Source organism: Sapajus apella, unplaced genomic scaffold (genome assembly GCF_009761245.1).
Source record: "Sapajus apella isolate SASKATOON/1434 unplaced genomic scaffold, GSC_monkey_1.0 scaffold64, whole genome shotgun sequence".
NCBI classification, from domain to species: Eukaryota; Metazoa; Chordata; class Mammalia; order Primates; family Cebidae; genus Sapajus; species Sapajus apella.
The window spans coordinates 9,812,649-9,830,987 of NW_022437004.1; positions in this window are offsets into that span (position 1 = coordinate 9,812,649).

Here is an 18,339-nt window from a genome sequence, read left to right on the forward strand (position 1 = left end):
TAGTCGAGGAAATTTCATATCGGGACTACCCAATAGTAGCAACTAGTCACATGTGACTATTGAATACTGAAATGTAGCTAATTGGTACAACAAATTGACTGGTAATAGTATTTAATGTCTATTAATTCAAATTTAAATAGTCACATGTAGTATGTGAGCATGCTATAGATTGAATGTTTGTGTCCTCCTCCAAATTCATATGTTAAATGCTAACTCCCAAAGTGACTGTATTTGGAGGTCGGGCCATTGGAAGGTAATGAGGTTATGAGCCCCTTCACCCATTCTGAAATGTAAGGACACAATGAGAAGACAGCCATCTACGAATCAGCAAACAGGTCCTCTAGACACCAAATCTGTTGGCACCTTGATCTTGAACTTCTCACCCTTTAGAACTTTGAGAAATACATTTCTTTTATTTATAAACCACCCAGTCTATAGTATTTTGTTACAGAAGCCGAAATGGACTTAAAGCACTAGAGAAAACCGACAATATTGGAAAGAAGAAAAACTCACCTATAACCAGGAGGACTATATTACTTACTGTCCAAACTTACATACTTTTAAGAGTGAAAAGGGCACTAATGACAATTACAATGGGACCACAGGTGGAAACCAAAACTGATCTAAAGAATCAAGGTATATGGTCACTCTGTGCATAATCCACAATGTGCCTTAATGTAAGCTACCAGCATAAAATGAGGCCGACATTATGTGGTCTGGATACATGTGCTCTCTGATGTCTGTCGTGTTATAGGGATAGATTTTGTAGTATATAAAGAAACAGATGAATGGTGTTGCTTTCAGTCAATTCTTCAAAAATAACTTTTCTCTGGCCAGAGTTTTGAAAGTCGTTGAGAAACAATAAATGGAAGCTGTATCGCTATTGAATATTGCACATTAAAAACAGACCCATGTGTTTTAACAGTCAGTCAAAGAGAGAGTTCAATTTGCATCTTTGAGAGCTCACTTGGAAATTATAGCAGGAGAACGCAACTGCTGGTATACCCTTGACCAAAGAATGGTGCTGCTCTAAGAGGGAAGGTCATCTTCGACCAAGCCCAAGAAGGATGCACATGAAGGGGATATCCACCTAGCCAGCCAGATCAGCCCAACCAATCCAGGTAATCAATGGGGTGACTGACATCACAGCCAGAGTGCCATCACATCCTGCCTCTTCTTAATAGAATTAGCAATGTCTCGTGAAAATACTTGCTATCACTTTAATGCTAGGAAAAGGGGAAAAATTTATCTCCTATTTATCTGAATGATAATTTGCTTACAAAATGAGAAGGTAGTTTAACTGTGACTTAGTAAGAACAGCGTCTTATATTATTTCATTACAACATTGAAAAGATAATTTTATTTGGAAAACAGATTTTAAAAGATTAAATGTAGTCATTTTTACATAACATTTCAACCAATGTTAACTACTTCTTTTCTTTCCCTTCTGAAACTTTATATTCTTTCTTTTCTTCTTCTTCTTTTTTTTTTTTTATTTTTGGCATGGGGTCTTGCTCTGTCACCAGGCTGGAGTGCAGTGACGTGATCTCGGCTTTTACCACAGCCTCCGCCCATCCCCATCCTCCCCTCCCCCCACCCCCGTTCAAGCGATTCTCCTGCCTCAGCCTCCCAAGTAGCTGGGATTACAGGCACATGCCACCACACCCAGCTAATTTTTTTATTTTCAGTAGAGATGGGATTTTACCATGTTGGCCCAGATGGTCTCGATCTCTAGAGTTTGTAATCTGCCCGCCTCAGCCTCCCAAAGTGCTGGGATTACAGGCGTGAGCCACCACACCCGGCCCCTTTGTCTTTATATTTAAGTAAATATATTTATATTTAAAGTTAAATATAAACTATTTGTACACTGATGGACATTAAATAGTTGATTCCATTTTTTATTCAAACTGCTAATATCTGCCTTTTATTTGGAATGGTCACACTATTTATATATAACATTAAGAATTGATATAATTGCATTTAAATCTCTCACCTTAGTTTTTTTTTTTTTCAATTTATCTTATCTGCTTCTTTACCTTATATTTTTCCCTAAATTTTCTTGCCTTCTGTTGGATTCAGTATTTTTATGACAATACTGTATCTTCTCCTTTGGATGTTGGCCATAATTCCTATATATATTTATGGGTTTTATAATATGCCTTTGACTAATCATAATCTCCTTGTAAATAATATTGCACCTCTTCATATATAATTTAAGAACTTTAGGCTCATGCTGGTAATCCTAGCACTTTGAGAGGCCGAGGTGGGCAAATTACTTGAGATCAGGAGTTTGAGACCAGCCTGGCCAATAAGGTGAAACCCCCATCTCTGCTAAAAATACAAAAATTAGCAGAGCTTGGTGGTGAGTGCCTGTAATCCCTACTACTTGGGAGGCTGAGGCAGGAGAATCCCTTGAATCCCAAGGGCAGAGATTGCGCCACTGCACTCTAGCCTGGGTGACAGAGACTCCAACTCAAAAAAAAAAAAGAACCTTACAACATTATCTTTCCATGGTCCCCTTTCACTCCATGTATTGCTGTCTTATATTGACTAAATTTTTTCACTACAACATTGTAAAACAATTATACTTTGAAAATAAAAGAGATGAAAATATTATATAATGTCATTTGTACGGAGTATTTTAACCAATATTAACTACTTTCTTCTGTTTCAACTCATAATAAAGTTGTTTATTTTTGCTTTAAACAATCAATTATCTTCTGAAGACGTTTAAAAGTGAAAACTATGGGATTTTTGTTTGTTTGTTTGTTTGTTTGTTTCTTTTGAGACAGAGTCTTGCTCTGTTGCCAGGCGGGAGTGCAGTGGGGTGATCTCGGCTCACTGCCGCCTCCACCTCCCGGGTTCAAGCAGTTCTCCTGCCTCAGCCTCCTGAATAGCTGGGATTACAGGCGCGTGCCAGCATGCCCAGCTAATTTTTTTCTATTTTTAATAGACACAAGGTTTCACCATATTGGCCAGGATGGTCTCAATCTCTTGACCTCGTGATCTGCCCACCTCAGCCTTCCAAAGTGATGAAATTACAGGCGTGAGCCACCGCGCCAGACCAACGAGACAGATGTTTTTAAATATACTTTCAGGGCTAGGTGTAGTGGCTTACGCCTGTAATCCCAGCACTTTGGAAGGCCAAGGTGGGAGGATTGCTTGACGCTAGGAATTCAAGACTAGCCTGGGCAACAAAGTAAGACTCCATCTCTCCAAAAAAAGAAAGAAAGATGGGGCGTGCCTGTAATCCCAGGTACTTGGGAGGCTGAGGCAGGAGAATCGCTTGAACCTGGGAGGCGAAGGTTGCAGTGAGTCAAGATTGCGCCATTGCACTCTAGCCTGGGCAACAAGAATGAAAAAAAAAAAAAAAAAAAAAAGAAAATCAAAAAGTTAGCTGGATATAGTGGCACATGCCTGTTAGTCCTAGCTACTCAACAAACTGAGGCAGAAGGATTCCTGGAATCCAAGAATTTGAGGCTGCATTGAGAGACGGCTGCATTACTGCACTCCAGCAGAACAAGACCCAGTCTCCAAAACATAAAAATGAAAATGAAATATGTATATATACCTGTGCATTTACTTGTTCCAGCACTCCTCCTTCCTTTATGAAGATTCAGTTTCTCACCTAGTATAGCTTTTTTTTATCTGAAGAACATTTTTATTACAGTGCATATCTGCTGATAAATTTTCCCGGCTTTTGTTTATCTGGAAAAAAATACATTTTTTCTTAATTTTGGACATGTTTTCTCTGAATACAGAATTCTCATTTGACAGAATTTTATTTCATCATATTTTACTTACTTTTTGGAGACAAGGTGTCTCTTTTGGTCACTCAGGCTGGAGTACAGTAGCACAATCTGTCTAACTGCAACCTCTGTTTCCCTGGCTGCAGCCAAACCTCCCACTTTTTGTGGAGGCGGGGTTTCGCCGTGTTACTGAGGCTGGTCTCAGACTCCTGGGCTCAAGTGATCCGCCCACCTCAGCCTCCCAAAGTGCTGGGTTTATAGGCGTGAACCACGGTGCCTGGCCCAACAGAATTTTTTTTCAACATTTTAAAGATGCCATTACATGTCTTCTGGATCAATATTATTATTTTTCCTGGTGAGAAGTCTACTATAATTCTTATCTTTATTTCCTTTGGCTGCTTTTAAGATTTTCTCTTTATCATTGGATTTCAACAGTTTAATTATAACATGGCTTCATGTGGTTTTCTTTGTGTTGATCATGCTTAATGTTATTTGAGTTCTGGGATCTGTGGGTGTATTGTTTTCATAAAATTTGGAAAATTTATAGTCATTATTTTTAAAAATATGATTAGCCTTTCTTCCAACTCCAGTATTTTAATTATATGGTTTAGACTGTTTAATATTGTCCCACAGGTCATTGAGGCTCTGTTCATTATTTTCAACATTTTTTTCACATGTCAGTTTGCATAGTTTTTAATGATCTCTCTCTAGAAGTTCATCAATCTTTTCTTTTGCAGTTTCTAAACTTCACTAGGCTTATCCCAGCAAAATTTTCATATCAGATATTATCTTTCCCAGCTCTAGAAGTTTTATGTTCTTTTAATATCTTACTCATATATATTATGTAATAATGTTATATATAGTAATCTCTTTATATCTTATATGTCTGTCCTCCTTATGTTTACACTTTTCTTTAAATCTTTGAGCATATTTGTAATATCTGTTTTATTTTTATGTTTACTTTTTCTGAGACAGAGTCTTGCTTTGTTGCCCAGGCTGGAGCGCAGTGGCATGATCTCTACTCACTGCAACCTCCCCACCTCCTGGGTTCAAGAGATTCCCCTGTCTCAGACTCCTAAGTAGTTGGATTACAGGCATGCACCACCACACCCAGCTAATTTTTGTGTTTTTAGTAGAGACAGGGTTTCACCATGTTGGCCAAGCTGGTCTTGAACTCCTGACCTCAAGTGCTCCAACCACCTTGGCCTCCCAAAGTGCTGGGACTGCAGATGTGAGCCACTGTGCTTGGCCTTATAATATCTGTTTTAAAGTATCTGCTAGAACCCATCATCTGTATAATTTCTGGACATATTTCTATTGATTGATATATCTTTTGCACATGAGTCTCATTTTCTGCTTATTTGCATGTCTTGTAATTTTGGATAAAGTTCTGAACATTGCAAATGTTATGTTGTGTGTGTGTTTTCTTGTTTCTTTTGTATTGAATTTTGTTTTGTAGATATCTAAGTTACTTTTGGATCAGCTTGATTCTTTCAAGATTTGTTCTGTAGCCTGGTCAGGATGGTAAGAGTAATCCTACCATAAGATATGACCTTTCGCGTGAGTTCAACAAGGACTTTCTACTATGGCTTGCTGGAATTCAAATACCTCCCAACCCTGTGTGAGCAATGGGATTTTCTCAGTTTATAGTTCCTCAGTCATTCTTGGTCATCCTTGTGGAGTTTCAGCCTATGCATATGCAGCTCATTATTCACCATGAGACTTAAAGGTAACCCTTTTAGCAGATTTCTGGAGCTCTTTCTACTTTTTTTTTTTCAACTCTCAGTACTTCAAATTTCAGGTGACTTTGCCTGCCCTAAATTTTATATTTGATATCAAGTCTGCTTTGCTTAACTATCTCATCATCTCATCAGAAAATGCCTTCAAGACACAAAATTAGAGAGAACACAGAGCTCATCTCATTTTTTTCCCTTCTCTTAGCCCTGGACTGCTTGTTGCCCAATGTATGAAGACCATTTGGTGTGTTTGGTGCTGTGCCTCCACCCAAATCTCATCTTGAGCTGTAATCCCCATGATCCCCAGGTGTCAAAGGAGGGACCTGGTGGGAGGTAATTGAATCATGGGGACAGTTTTCCCCATGATGTTCTCGTGTTAGTGAGTGAGTTCTCAAGGGATCTGATGGTTTTATAAGGGGTCCTTCTGACTTTTCTCTCTTTTCTTTCTCCTGCCACCATGTGAAGAATGTCCTTTCTTCCCATTTGCCTTCCACCATGATTGCAAGTTTCCTGAGGCATCCCCAGCCATGTGAAACTGCAATTCAATTAAACCTCTTTCCTTTATAAATTACCCAGTCTCCGGTATTTCTTTATAGCAGTGTGAAAACAATAATACACAGTTGTTTTGTCACATTTTCTCAAGTTTTCTGGTGTTTTTTATCTTAATATTTGGAGGAGGATCCAATCCCAGTTACTCTCTAATGACTAAGGACAGATTAATTGCACATTAGAGCAAACATATTGTTCATAAGAGTGTGGCCCAGATTCTTGTCTGGGCCAACTTGTCTTGACTATTTACTAGTAAAATTTGTTTTCTCCCGCATGCACTGCTGCTGTGTTAACTACGAACCTAGATTCTACCACATGGAAGTGGGGTAAGTTTAATTTACTTCTAAGAGTTAGAGACAGAGCATAGTAATTTTTGAAGAAAAAATACAGAGCAGCCTACTCCCTGTGGTCATTGTGTCTTCTGTAGCTCAAGGGCCCTGTCTCCAGATGCCCAGACTATGGTGAAACATCACTGCTAGAGACTCACTCAAGATTTTGGTCATTATTTCTTAACCCAGATGGTATCAGATTAATATTCTTTAAAGTATTTGTGAACATTTATATATGGTGTGCATGAAATATTTCACAGTAAAAATTAAGAGTTTTGCTTACAGTAAAATTGAAACTTTGGAATTATTAAGTTTACATTTTGTGTTTTAGCCTTTGTGAGGTGAACATATTCCTGTGGACACACTGTGAACAGAAAACAGCAAGCAACCAAGCAAACAAACCAAGAAATAAAAACCTATTTGGCAATGTTCCATCAATTCTAAAAACAAGTTATCCAGGGAAAATTTTTGATTGCTATGAGGAACTTCATTAACTATATTTCACTTTTGTAGTGCTATTAAAAAGTTGGTCAATCCAGGTGAATAAAAGGTAGTTTCTACACTCAAGGACCTAAAAGGTGTGTATGATAGTATATTCGGGGGAATGGAGACAGATCATAGGCTTAAGGAGATAATTAGGAAATAACAGATAAGAATGCATGATAGAGAGTCACAGGATATTATTATAGCACAAAGGGAACGATTTTTAGGTAGAAATGGCTCATTAACTTACTCTGATAAAGTAAACAGAAATTATTTAGGCTAAGGGTATGTGTGATATGACGTGACGTAATACTGTGTGGGAAAGTTGGTAAGGTCATAAACAGATATAAAAAAGTGCGTTAAGACAAGAAATGGCATGGTGGATGCAGAAACTATTGATGTTTTATTTGTCTGGGGGATAGAGTAAGAGACCGAGATTGCCTGGAAATGAGGCTTAACACTACAAAGAGTTTGCATACTATGTTAACAAGCCTGAACTTAGCCTATAGTAAAGGTGAATCATTAAAGGACTTTAAGAAAATTGGTCCAATAAACACATCTGTGTTTTACATAGGGTGGAATGTGGAGTTAATATGGACAAGAACAGGGGTTAGAAGAGTCAAAAGATTATTATAGTAATTGAGTTCAGAGATGATGCCTGCCCCTAAACAAAGGTTAATGATAGAAGAGAGGAAGTAATTGATGAAGCAGTGAGTTAGATGATATACCATCAAGGAACTAGAAGTGGTACCCAGACTAGAGGAAAGGAGTGTGAGTGGTTTATGTATATTATTTCACAGGAAAAGAGCCACAAATTAAGAGAGATTATACTTTATGGTTCTGGTTTTCTCAATGAAAGTAGTCTGAAAGTAAGTGGAGCATTTGATGTGTATAGATTTAGAGCAGTAGTGGAGGGAGAGGAGCCTAAGTACAAATCAAAGAATTCATAGGAGCTAAGGATCCAGCTGAGGTTTGAAAATATGACTTTATTGTGGCAGCGTCTAAAAGACTAGGAGATTTCTCACTAGCAGCACTGAACAGTTAGGGTGTAGGAAAGAGGAGATTAAAGCCCTGATTGGGGGTTTTGCTGAGCTAAGTTGAGAGGATAAAGTTTCAGGTTTCTCTGAGTAGTAGTCAAAAGTTTTATTTAGGTGAGCAAAACCTATTTTTAAAATTTCTGTCCAGTACTCCTGTGACAAGGAGGAAAATTGTATTTATCGGAGTTCCTCTTGGGAAAAACGATGTACACTATTATTTGAAGGAACTATTTCTGGAATAGTTTCCCAAAGGTATGTTGAAGCAATAAATAATACTCAGGATATGCATGGGGAGGGGATTTTGTTTTGATCAACAGAGACAGGAGATAGTACAAAAACAAGAAAAATGGAAGGAAGAGAAAGAAGTTGCAGAAGTCTGACTCCTGTACAATGTGACTCCTCATCACCACCCCTAAGTATTTGGGGACATACTCATGAATTCCTGACAGAAACTAATTTCTCATGTAATCTAGACAAGAAGCTGAATTTCAATTCAAGCGGTACAGATGCAAAATACAGATACAGGAACTGGAGGCAGAGGGGATCTTGAGAATTTAACCTCTTAGGAGTGAACATTGATGATTTGCATCAATGGCAGGAAGGCCCCCACTACAGTGTCTCAAGAATGAGATTCAAACTCTTTTCTTTCGATGTCCTCTGACTGCCTTATACATAGGAAGTCTTCAATAGATAAACTCTATTCTGAAGCATCCCCTCAAGGATGTATGCTATTCTTTATAAGAGGAAATGAAGAAAAAAGTGACTGGAATTCTGACCTTTCACTGCGTCTGAATAAACAACTCAAAGCACAGCTCAGCACTGTCATTTTCATATAACAAGGTCATGACATTTTCAAACCTCAAAGTACTATGATAGCACATGAAAATTTTCTGAGCAAGACTGGATAACCAAAAACATATGTGCGTTCAGTCCTTATTGTACCTTCCTGTGGCTGGGCTAAAAAGTAAAACCACTCTAATGGCAACCACATACCAAAAGCCATAGGCATCTGTTCCTAAAGGTAAGTGCTGGCTTTCAGGTGTCTTCTGGCTGGTCCAAAAAAAGACATTGTCCGGAAACAGCTTGTCAGTTTGGTCACTATAATGGCTAATGCTGGCTTAATCAATAATCAAGCTAAATTTCTGCTTAGTATGTCAGCAAAGCAGGGCTGCCACTTCTTTTTCCCCCAGTGAAATGCTTCCAAGTAATCACTATAGAAAAATGTATTGGGCAAGGTTTGGAATTCTTTTGGTTCGGGGTTATATTGGAAACTGGAGAAATAGAAACCATACTTTTATCTGCAATTATATCTTCAAAAATTATTCTGTGGCTTCCGTAGATGGGTAGTATTGGCAGACATATTGGTGTTGGTTCTTAAACATAGATACCAAACAAGTAGAGACAGTCACTGAGGAGGAAAAGAAAATGCCTAAATTCATTTCAGGAAGATGAAGGACAGAAAATATTTTACAATGTTGTCTTATACATTCAGCTCTAAAGTCTTAACTAACTCAAACTCTTTAAGCTAACAATATGTTGACTAATAGAAGTCCTTAGGGGACTGATTTAATGAATAGATAATAATTATTCATAAATTAATCATAATTAACATATCAATTGTATGTAAATCCACTACTTCTGAAGTATTCTACTTGAGGGTGTTGAAGGTGCTTAGAAACACTTTATAGTCTACATTATTTTAAACCTTCTGCTTATAATTAAATTGTACGGTCTGTAAGCAAAGAATTATTTTTGGCAAAGAAAACTTTATTTAAAACCAGTTCAACCTCAGATATCTTAAATAATCATGAAATCTGAATATTGCAGTTTAAAAAAAAGATTTTATTGTAGCTTTTATATTTTCCTCCTCCTCCTCCTTTTCCTCCTCTTTCTTCTTCTTTTAGTAATATAGGGAAGGAAATCCAGAAGATGTGCCTATATTTGACATGAGTAAAAAAACAGTCCAAAGAAAATTTATAAAATTATAAACTAATAACAGTTTATCTTAAAATACACCATAATTGCTCATTTTACATTCCAAAGCACATGTAACGTCAGAGTGGTCAGGCTAGTATCTTCTATTTAGCTATAGCCATGTGACCAATGGGGTACAATAAGCGTTGCTTATTGCTGCCAAAATCCAACAAAACTTTTCTTCGAGAAAAGTATAGGTTTTGATGAGATGTAAATAAGCCATGTTTCTGAGTACTATCAAAAAGTATTAATCCATTATATTAACCAGGGTACAGTTATTGTAATTGTATTGACATTAATATCAGTGGGAAAATATCCTACTGGCCTACTATAGAAACTTCAAATCAAAGATAGTTTCCCGGCCATACTAAGCATCCTTAAAGAGCAGCTAACACAAATATCTTGGAACTTAAATATCCTCTATCCTGTCAATATTACAAAGAAACTATAAGACATTATACTGGTTTTTCCCTTCTCTTCTGAGATATCAAGCACCTTAAGTAGCCAACTGTTTTATGAAATAATCCTATAATTTAAAAAAAGTTGCTGGCCGGGCATGGTGGCTCACGCCTGTAATCCCAGCACTTTGGGAGGCCGAGGCGGGCAGATCACGAGGTCAAGAGATCAAGACCATCCTGGCCAACATGGTGAAACCCCGTGTCTACTAAAAATACAAAAATTAGCTGGGCGTGGTGGCATGAGCCTGTAGTCCCAGCTACTCAGGAGGCTGAGGCAGGAGAATTGCTTGAACCCAGGAGGCAGAGGTTGCAGTGAGCTGAGATCGTGCCATTGCACTCCAGCCTGGCGCCTCGCGACAAAGCAAGATTCTGTCTCAAAAAAAAAAAAAAAAAAAAGTTAAGATTTCAGGTGTCTATTTTGAATCTCTACCTAAATATCTCATATTCTTATGTATGTACATATGATTGTCCTGCTGCTGCTTAAAACCTTCTACTGCATTGCCTTTAGGATACAATTTACATTTATTAGCATGGCATACACAGACATTTCAGGGACAGATTTCCTATTCATTGTCCAGTCCTTACCAAAATTCTTAACACCATTATTATCTATCTACAGCTTCCAAGTCCTGCATCCTCTCTCATGACTCCCTGACTTTGCACATGCTGCCTTCTCCATTAGTAATGCCCTTCCCTGCTGTACTTTCTGGCAACCTGACAAATGAATCTGAAATCACTGATAAAAGCTGATCATGTATTTCCAACATTTTCCAACTCACATTCTGAAAAAATTGCATAGGGATTCTTTCCTTTGTCCTTCTCCAGGTTATACTGGTGCTTTACTGAATTATAATCATTGATTTCCTCATCTCTTCTCTTTGCCAGAAATTGTGTTACTTCAGGTTGAGGACAGTTGTCGTTGCTTCATCTCTGCAACTCTAGGACATCACACAGAGATTGAGACATGCTGGATTTTTAATAAACTTATATTAAATAACTTATTTTTTTAGAATTTTGAAGAACTACAGTTAATATATTTCCATATCTTTAACAGCCTGAATTATTATACCTGTAATCTCATACTATTTTTTTATCTTCCTTAAATCTCTGCTTAAATGCCACCTTATCAGAATAGCCTTCCCTAATATTCCCATTAAAAAAATCACTTGATTCTCACCACATTATCCTATTTCTACTCAGCCTAGCTATGCGTCTATATAACAGTTATCATCTCCTCACATATATATATATATATTTTTTTCTCACTGTTTTTTTTATCTGGAAAGTCAGGTCCTTCAGACCAGTCAGAGTATTTGTTTTGTTATCTGCTGTATCCCTAACTCTTAAAATAGTGTTCGAAACATAGAAAGTATAAAATTCATTCATTTAACAAATATTGTTCTAAGTGCTTGGGATACATTGGTGGACAAAGTAAGCACTTTGCCTCTGTAGTTTACATTGAGTTGCTGGAGTGCCGGAGTAAGGAGGGTGGAAGAAAGATAATAAAAAATAAATATAATAAATATGGTAATTATGTACTATATTGGAAGACATATGGAAAAAATTAAGTGCAGTGAAGAGGATCAGGTGTACTAAGGGATCAGATTACACTGTTAAATAGGGTGGTCAAATAAATATTTAGAAATAAATAATATTTATTGAATAAATAAATATGTATTATATGAATAAATAAGTGTTTAATGAATGAATATGTCTTCTATTCTATTTGGTCAGCTATTACATATATATGTGTGTATATATATATTCCCTTATCTTGAATAGTGCCTGCCACAAAATAAATAGCCAACAAATAATTATGGAATGAATGAATTAATAGACTTCGTTAAATTTTCAGTAGTAATCATCTGTGTATCCTCAGTGCAGAGGTTGAAATAAGTAATTAGATATTACAATAAGTAATTAGATATACAGCATTTATATGTATGTAAAATAGCTGACCAAATAGAAGGTATACACATATATACATGCATAAACTTGAGTTAGTTAAATAACCTTGGCTCACTAACAACAACATGAATGAAAATTTCATGAATAGAAACTTACTTTTGTCTGAACTAGATATTTCAGCTAATGTAAAAATAATTTGGAGCTCTATATTCTTAAAGAAGGTAACCTGATCATAAGACACCTGAGTTGGAAATAAATTTGTACAATTTCTAGTGATGTCATTTCATGTCATTCCTTTTATTGAAAAAAAAGCTGTGCTATGTTTCATTCAGACAGGACTTTAGAGGAAGAGCCAAATCTTCTAAACTACCAATCTAGTGTTCCGTCCATTGTATCAGACCAATTCAAATCCAAAGTTTTATTTCTGAGTTGGCCTACCAGCCTTGTATAAATGCAACATATGTTATGTCTCTAGGTAAAGTCAATTTGTTTTCTGTATTTCAGTCTCCTAAGCTATAAAAAAGGATAAGGACAAAAAAAATTGTCATCTGCTTTGTAGGCATATCGCTAGAAATAATGTTCCTGTGTGAACTTCTAACTCCCAACCTTAGCTCATTTGTCTTGAATATCTAATCACTTATTTCAAATATTCAAAGATATTTATTGGGCTGGTTCAGGCACCAGGCTAAGCACTGAGGACACAGAGATGATTACCACTGGATAATTTAATAAAGTCCATTTATTAATTCATTCCATAATTATTTATTGGCTATTTACTTTCTGTCAGACATTGTTCCAGATATGGGAAGAACAGCAAAAAACACAATATGCAGTCACTGCTCTAATGTAGTGTGCATTTTAGGAGGTGGGAGGTGAGACAAATAATAATCAACTAAACATACATGGACAATGAAGGTTAGGTTGATTATTCCTAAGAAGAAAAATAAAATAAAGAAGGAGCTAGAAAGCGATGGGATAGTTGCCACTTTAAATATAACCATCAGGAAAGGCCTCTCTGTGGGGGTCACTTCTGAACAATACCTACGTGAAAAAAGAGAGAAAACTGTGCAAAGATGTGGGAGATGGGCATTCAAGGCAAAAAGTTGATCTGGAGGCTAATCTGCTTGATAGCATCTTCTAGATATAACAAGGTGGCCTGTATGAGCAGTGTGCTGGAGCCAGCTAGTACTGGCCCGTGAGGGCTAATTATGTGCCTCTCTTTCCAACTCTGTGTTTATCATATTTGTAGCTTGAAACTGGCCATAGTGGGAGTACTTACATTAAGCAAATCAGCAGACACAACAAAGCAGTGCTTCTCTGCCAAAGAGCCATTTATTAAACTTTTACCAGCATACCACTGCCGCTGTCCCAGTGCATTGAAGAAGGGGAGATTAGTAAAGGCAAAATCATCCCGTTAGGATTTAGATCTGATTTCTACGAGCTCAACTCATGTGGTGGGATCCTGGTCAAATGACTGTGTTTGTTCCCTTATAAATCTTAATAAACTCCTATGCTCCAAAACTTGAAGCAAACTTGATAGTTACTGCTTTCTGTATTTGCAAAGAGTGTCAAAGAAAAAAGGCCTTCTTCCCCATTCTTGAACTTTTGTGCCATTCCTACTTTTCAAAAATGTTTAGTCTCGTCCTTTGATCTGTAATATTGGTTTTATCATGCTCACAATACCACCATCTAAACCTGAAAGAATAAAACAACCTAAAGAAAGGGCAGGAATCAAAAATTCTAATACCTGCCAAAATGAGTAGAACATAATAATGGCTTCATGGTACCCTAATAGAAAGATACAGTACTCAGCATTGTAGATCTGCTATCACAATTTTTTTAGAACTTTGTGTCAGCTATGAGTGTGATGGTAGTGATGGTTAAGCAAGTAATGCATTGAAAGAAATGTCATATGACACTGTTTCAATTAATTCACAGTGTATACAATTACAATTAATGTGTAGAGAGAATCTTATTTTTACTCTGTTTTATATAAGTGATAGAAGATTTCATTTATTAATTCAGATACTTAGATACAGATAAAAAGAGGTTAAAAGTAAAATAAAAGGTATACTGGTTGTGAATCTTTGGTTGCAAGTAATAGTAATAAATTGACTGGCTTAAAGAAAAGAGAGAGACAGACAGAGACAGAGACAAAGAAAGACAGAGACTCAAGGGTAAAATTAGCTTTGGATCTTACTTAGGAAATACTGGAACTGAGAACTGGAAAGCCATGGTAGATATAGTCTCTGTCACTTAGTTTTGTTCTCTCTCCATCAGCTTCATTCTTTCATCCCTTCTTTTGATCAGTTACCTCTCCTCTTAGCCCACATTGTAGAAACCGGCTATCCATTATTTCTGAGTTGACATGTTACGTTTCTGATCGCAAAGGAAGGCCAACTTTGAGTCTTTTCTCCTATTTCTAAACTCCTGGGTGAAAGAATCTGACTGGCACACTTCAGTAAGCTGCCCATTCCTGACCTAATCAGCTATAGCCTAAAGGACTGGGTTTGCACAGAACAAATATGGGTGCTGAAAGCCCATGTGTTTGAAAAGGGTCAAGGAATTAGGAAAGAGATAATTCATACAGAAAAAGATTTTTTTTTTATGGGCTAAGCAGATAACCCATAAGTGGCCACATCAAAATCATGTTTTGTAGTAAATTCTAGAGTAGAAAGGGACTAAAAAAAATCACCAAGTCCAATCCAATGCCCAGTACAGTGATCTCCTCTGTCATCTCTTTAACAGATGCTTTCAGCCTCTGCTTGAACACACATAATAGTAGAGAGCTGACTAAAGCATGAGGCAGCTCATTCCAGTGTGAAGCAGTTTTATTGTTAGAAAGTTCATTCTTAAGCTGAGTTGAAATTTGCCTCTCTGTAACTTTAATCCATTCTGCTTTGTAGAACAATAAAAATATGCCTCGTTCCTCTTTTTTTGTATGACAACCCTTTATTTATTACAAGACAGCATGCTCTTCACTAGTCTTCCCCCTGGTAAACATCTCCAACTCCTTCAAACATTCTTTCTTGGACATGGATCCCCTAGCCTTCACTATTTTAGTAGTCAGTTGGCTTTCATTTGTCTAAAAAAATTTTTTTTGTACTCTAAATGTATAAAGCAGTAAAGGAATACCTTGGCTCATATCAGAGTCAGTCTTCAGAAAGTGGGTGATTCAGCAGCTCAGTTACTCATTCATCCTTCAACAAATGTTTAGGGAGTGTCTGGCATTTGTACTAGCCACTTGATAGACATCAGGGACAAAGCAAACTGTCATTCTAGAACTTGTATTCCAGAGGAGGGACACAGATAGTAAACAATAAATGTAAAACTAAATAAATTATATACCATATTACCACCATATAATATATGCTTTGAAAAAAGAATGGAGCAAGAAAAGGGGGTTTGAGATTGTCAGGGAGGAATAGCAAGGAGCTGTATTAAATAGTGTGACCAGGGTATTTCTCACTGAGAAGGGGGGACTTGAATAATGACTTATAAATGAGGGAGTTATCGAGGAGAAGAGGGGAGCAGGGAAGTTTGAGGGAAGAGCAGAGAAAGAACTTAAACAAAGGATCTAAGGTAAGACAGTGTCAGGCATGCTTTAGGAATGGCAAACTGGCCAGTGTATTGGTGAGCAATGAGTGAAGGGAAGAGACGTGAGAGACAAGGTCAGAGAGATGATGGGGTTTATAAGCCTTTATAAGGACCTTGGCTTTCGCTTAGAGTGCAAGCAGGTTCTATATCAAGATGCTGAGCAAAGGAACAACATGATTTATAAGTTTAAAAGAATCTCCTTTGTTTCCTTCTATTAAAAATAGATTGCTGGGGCCAGGCGAGGTGGCTCACATCTGTAATCTCAGCACTTTGGGAGGCCAAGGCTGGCGGATCATCCGGGGTCAGGAGTTCAAGACCAGCCTGACCAGTATGGTAAAACCCCATCTTTACTAAAAATGCAAAAATTAGCCAGGCATGGTGGTGTGCGCCTGTAGTCCCAGCTATTCGGGAGGCTGAGACAAGAGAATTACTTGAACCCGGGTGGCGGAGGTTGCAGTGAGCTGAGATTGAGTCACTGCACTCCAGCCTGGGTGACAGAGCAAGACTCCATCTCAGGGACAAAAAAAAAAAAGAATGGATTGTTGGGACACAGAGTTTCTTTCGTCTTTCTATGGTTTTATGTTTAGGTAAGCACCTTTTGTGTTTTAGCGTGCTGCCAACATTGATCAGAGGTATATGCTTCCATTAGATACATTCATGTCTATCATCACACGTAATTTTCATGCTTATTGACTCACCTTTGAACCAACTCCTGAATTAAATAAAATGCTATGTTTTGATTGATTTTAGGTCTCAAGTACCTGAAACTATCACTTCGAAAGGAGCATGATCACTTTGATTGGCTTACCTCTGGAGCGGGGAAAGAGGGTCAAAACTACCCAAATTGCATGGCTACACCACAATAAGAGCACAGAATGAACACTAAGCTACCAATCACAATGCCCTCCCCAATCATCCTGGTATAAGGAGTATTGTTTTCTTCATATTTATTCTTACTCAACATAATACGTGAGCAAAATTGAGTAGAACACAATGAGACTATGACAACTTCATTAACAAACCCTAAGATTGTAATTGCTTTGGGTCAATGCCTCAAGATTTCTTCACAGGGATTGTTATTAAGCCATACATCCCTTCATATGGAAAGTATTTATGCAGCTTGGTTTTGTTTTTTTTTTTTTTTAAATTGTAAATACATACAATTTTTATTTGTCAATTGGAAATAAAAATAAAAGACTAAAGCAATAGGGCCATTGTGTACATCAATGGTCTTTTTAGTTGGCAAGTTTCAATTTAGGGTAAGTGAACAGAATTCCTAAAAGCCAGAATTAGGAATGGGTGTATATATCCATAGTAGTATACTGTCTTTCTACAAGTTCATTCAATTTTTTAAAGAAAAATTAATCCTTTTTGTTGTTCAGAGATTTATAAAACAGTACCCTTACCCAGTGATGCTATTTTTTTTTCCATATGAGATTGACTATAGTATCAATTTTACTCTTCAGATTTTTTTATCTACTCAGTAAACACTTTATAAATTCTTTCCTTTAGCAATGTGCTTATTAGAAATGTAACTGCATAGACATGGTTGTCATGATTCCTGCCCCCAGATGTTTCCTTCTGTGACAAAATTTTTTTTTTTTTAAGAAAGAGAAAAAATAAAAAAGAAAAAGAAAAAGAAAAAAAAAGAATGAAGGAGAGGAAGAAAGAGGAAGAGGAAGAAGGAGAGAGAACAGGGGTGTTGCTTTATTGCTGGGGGTAGAATGCAGTCTAAAAATGGGTATGCCTTAATTGTGTTTAATAATAGAGACATAAAAAAAAATGAGGCAAGAAAATAATTAACAAGCAGCCAACCAATATTTCATTTAAACCTATAAATAGGTGTGATATGGTACTGATAAGAGTGTATATTTTGTGTATTTAAAGTGGAGAGTTCTATAAATGTTAATTAAGTCTACTTGTTCCGGATTTGAGTTCAAGTCCTGGATATCGATGTTAACTTTCTGTCTCAGTGATCTGTCTAATATTGATGTTGAAGTCTCCCACTATTATTGTGTGGGAGTCCAAGTCTCTTGATAAGTCTTATATATCTGGGTATTCCTGTATTGGGTGCGTATATATCTAGGATCTTTAGCTCTTCTTGTTACATTGATCCTTTTATTATGTAATATCCTTCTTTGCTTCTTTTGATCGTTGTTGCTTTAACGTCTATTTTATCAGCAAAAATTGCAACTCCTGCTTTCTATTTATTTATTTATTTTTGCTCTCCATTTGGTTGGTAAATTTTTCTCCATCCCTTTGTTTTGAATCTTTGTGTATCCTTGCATGTGAGATGGATCTGGATGTAGCATACCAATGGGTCTTGGCTTTTTTTGCCTGTCTGTGTCTTTGGATTGGGGGATTTAGTCGATTTAAATTTAGAATTAATAACAATATATGTGAGTTTGATACTGCCATTTAATGTTAGCTGGCTGTTTTGCCTATTAGTCGATGCAAGTTCTTAATTATGTTGATGTTCTTTATTTTTTGGTATTTTTTAGAAAGGCTGATACTGGTTG